We start from the raw sequence: 4,114 nt of genomic DNA, 5'->3' as shown, positions 1-4,114 counted from the left end.
TCTTTGCCTCCAATGAAGGGGAAGATACCTGCCATCACTTTGTTTAGTCCCAACTAGTGCCACACTCAACTAGTACATGTCTTCTGTGCTTGAACTCTTCTGCCAAGCACCATTTTATAAGATTAATTGGTGTTTTAGGTGGGATTCTATTTTATATTATCTCATTTGTTTCATTGCTTCTGTTGCTTGAATTTCAAGTGATTTGCCCTTAGTGACCCTACTACTGCAATACTACTAAAGACAGCTTTTCGCGAATCCTGTTATCAATCTGGTCAATTGTTGCACCAGGAGAGGGGAGGTTGAGCTGAGAGGGGTCCATGGAGATGGAGGGGAGGGGCCTATCTGATTTGTTCAGGAACACCAGCGAGGAGATCTTCCTCAAGGCAGTGATGGAGAACTCAATGGGAGTGGCAGCAGCGCCAAGCATGGAGATGCTGGGGTTCAAGAACATGTCGCAAGGTCTCAGAGAAGATAGCGAGGAGTTGTTCAACAGCTGGCTTATGAATGGAGAGGCAAGAATTCTGAATTTTTCTTGTTGTTTATTTTTCTCTCTGAGTATGAAGATGATAGTTCGTGGTTCAGAAGATATGGTCCCTTTTGCTGGGGATCACTCACTTCTTCTATCATTTCAGAAAGTACATAGCGGATCTTTTGTAAGCTATATGAACATGAATGCTAAAGTGCCACTTACTATGTTGGCTGATCTCTTACTTCGAATCTGTCACCTAAATATATGGCTGTTTATTTGCAGATCCCAGGATTTGGTTCAGTGAACAATCGCCCTCGACAGCCATCTAGGTAAGAAATTGTGTACTTAGGTGGAGCGAACACCTCAAAACAAATATCAGTAATTTAGTTGAAACTAATCTCAAAAAAAGGTTATCTGAACTCATATGCCTCAGATACTAAATAGATCGTATTAAACATTTTTTTTCTAAAGAGAAAAGCTCTGACTGAAAGCATATAAAGGTTCGCATATTACCCAATTAAAGGTTGGAAAAGCATGAAAGGTCTACTCCTATGATTTGGTTAACTGCAACTCCTACCTCACAAGGTGTTGTCCAAAACTATGCAGGTTGTCATCAGAAGCTGCAGCAGGCCTTCCGAATCAACAGCATGACATTGCTCAACAAAATTTTCTCACTGACAACTTGGTTCCACAGAACTTAGCAATTCCTTCAGTCGAATATCCAAATAACCACAACCAGCAATCACTCAAGTACTGTATTTATACGCCAACATCACCTTCCACAGTTTCTTAAAAATAAAATCACATTCTACTTTATGATCTATGTATTATAAGTTTTATTGATCTTGCTTTTTTGCCATAACAGAAATGCAGCAGCAGCAGAGAAGGGAATGCAAGCCAGTGACCTACTTCTAGCAAAAGTTAGTCATCTTCACAATCCAGTTGCTACCATATTCACAAATTTGTATATGAGTAAAAAAAAAGCAGTAATTTTTCTTATTTTATCCATTTCTAGGCCTGGTTCCACAGCACTCAACCAATGACTAGAAGTCGTTCGTCAGAGTTAAGGCAGGACCTTCTGATTCCATGTGCACTATTACCTTCCCGCATGAAATATATGGTTCTTGACTCAATTTTCTTGGTCATATTTACAGGAGGAGGTATGCTGCAATGCAAACTAATTTGGCACCAATAACTATAGGAAGCATTGAAGCAACTAACCAATTAAAACAAGATTTTACAAACACAACAACAGCACACCAATGAGCAACACACCTGTTCATACACCAAAGTTTGTATCTCCTTCAAGTTCATCAACATCCCCTCTGGATAATCCACATATGGCAGCACAAGATACTGTTACCTCAGTGGTGAGCATGCTCAAGGACACGCTTGAGCGCAAGAAGCTTGGTAGCCATGCTAACAAAGACACCTCAGTAGGCAATTCTTTTGGATTCTATACTCAGCAGTTTCAACAGAACATTCTTGGAGGAACAGATTTCTTTCCCATAGTGACAACTGCCCAAGTTGAGGATTCCCTGATGCTTCCCAAGGTTGAGAGGCCCATGGAACCAAACAATGGTAACTTCGTTGCTCCTGCAAACCAGGTTTGGTTCGTGCAGCGTCTCGAGAGCCTTCGCACAGTGGATCCTCTACTGCTATGACCACTCATTCAGCTGGATTTGAAATGTGTGATGAGCTACCTCCCACAGGGCAAGCGATGTCTGTTTGTGAGAGCACTAGAAAAAATGCTGCAAATGGAACAACCGACTGCAAATCAAAAGGCAAAGGTATACTTCTATCAATACAGATATCCTTGAGTTTAGCAAAACTTTACTTGGCCTGACACAAATACTTATGAGTCACAACATGGATGTGAGAATGCTTGATCTTTTCTCCTATAACGATGTCATTGTTATCATGCCATGGGAGAATAAAATTGTGTTTATATTTGTTCAAAATGTACAGAATACAGAGAGAGGGTACAAAAGGATACTTTGAAAGATGAGAGAAAGGTAAGTTCAACTCATACTTCTGAGCATCAAAAGTTTGTTCTGTTGAATTATTTTAATATGGATCATTTTTCTCATTTGCAGAAAGCAGCCCTAACTCGAATGGGATCCATTTCATCGGAACAAGCAGGTATATCCAACAGATAACTTATTTTTAGGTACCAAATAATGGTATATGGTCATTTCTCGAAATAATCACTCACCCTAAACACATGTTCATAAGATATTTGGGGGAACTTGAATATATGAAATTGTCATGTAAGTATGTACTTGTGTCAAATGAGCATAGTCGCTTAAATATCATATACTACCGTGCAGTTTCTTCTTAATCACCAAACAATCTAATTAGTTAACTCTGCAGCTGATGATGGAGATCCTACAAAGAAGCGCAGGGTTGAGCGCTCACGCAAGTATGTGATGGTTTTCTCTTCTTTCAACAAAATGGTCTTGACCAATGAGTTATAATTATCATACAGTATGTGATGTTCCATTACATTCTTATGGTTTAGAATGGCAGAAGCAAAGGAAAGAAGTTCCACACCAGTAATACCATCTGACATGCAAGCCGTACTTAAACGCTGCGAAACCCTAGAGAAGGAGGTCCGATCACTAAAACTTAACCTGTCTTTCATGAACAGGTGGGTACACTGCTGCAAGGACAAGTTTCCAAGGAAAATTCTTGTCAAGTAATCACAGGCCACCTTTGTAAACCTATTTAATTAAATTAAATGTTTATAAACACGATTTCAGGAAAGATTCAGAGCAGACCAAGCAGATCGAGGAGCTACAGAAGCAAAACGAGGACTTAACCGAAGAGAAGGAGCGGCTGCTGGAAGAGATCGAAAGAATTGTCTCCGACCCCAACACATGAGCACCCAATCATTTTTACCCTTTTCTATATACTAATAGAATTAGACTTGAAATGGTCCTAGATACAAATACATACACAATCCAGCAGGGCAGCAAGAATTAAGTGCTGGCCTAAATGTACTATTCTTTCCTTGTTATCACAAGTTTAACGTATACGAATACCAACAAGCAAAGGGGTCAGAGATTACAGTTTACTTCCTATGACTTAATTGATTACAGCATGAAATGGAGCCCAAAAAAAGGTGGCAGCATCTTGGCCTCTTGGGTATCAGAACAGGAACTACATTATTTCAAGGTTGGTTCAGATTTGAGTATACAAAGACAGCACCACATATAACAAAGAGCAGGAAGAACTTTCATTTCAGGGATATTTCAGAGACAAAACCACCACATTTCATCATGATCCCAGTATTGTATGGTATGTATGTGCCTAAATGCAATAGTATTGTATGGTCCGTGGCGTGCGTGGGTCTGGGTAATCGCAAGATTACCGTGTAATGCTTAAACCATCTTCCTCTTAATGAAAAACGTGCTATGGCACGGCGCGGGAAAAAAATGCCATGTTGTCACTGTAGCAAACTAGCACTTCATGCGAGCATCTGAACATATGATCTGTAGTTTCGTTTCAAGCTTCGACAGATTAAAAGATGCTAAGCTTTGACAGAACAAAAGATGCTAAATGATTTCCAATTTACCAAGCATGAAGTTTCAGTTAAATAGTTAATGATTCAAACATGAGAAATAAGACAAACATGTTTATTCA

At 39.6% G+C, this 4,114-nt stretch overlaps 1 pseudogene; it reads left to right on the top strand.

The window, feature by feature from the left end:
- Positions 1–317: 317 nt before the first annotated feature.
- Positions 318–3,352, top strand: LOC136482966 (protein CYCLOPS-like; annotated as a pseudogene).
- Positions 3,353–4,114: the final 762 nt, after the last annotated feature.

Source organism: Miscanthus floridulus, chromosome 9 (assembly GCF_019320115.1).
Source record: "Miscanthus floridulus cultivar M001 chromosome 9, ASM1932011v1, whole genome shotgun sequence".
Classification (NCBI taxonomy): domain Eukaryota; kingdom Viridiplantae; phylum Streptophyta; class Magnoliopsida; order Poales; family Poaceae; genus Miscanthus; species Miscanthus floridulus.
The sequence above is the reverse complement of the archived record's forward strand: the minus strand, read 5'-3'. Positions and strand labels throughout refer to the sequence as shown.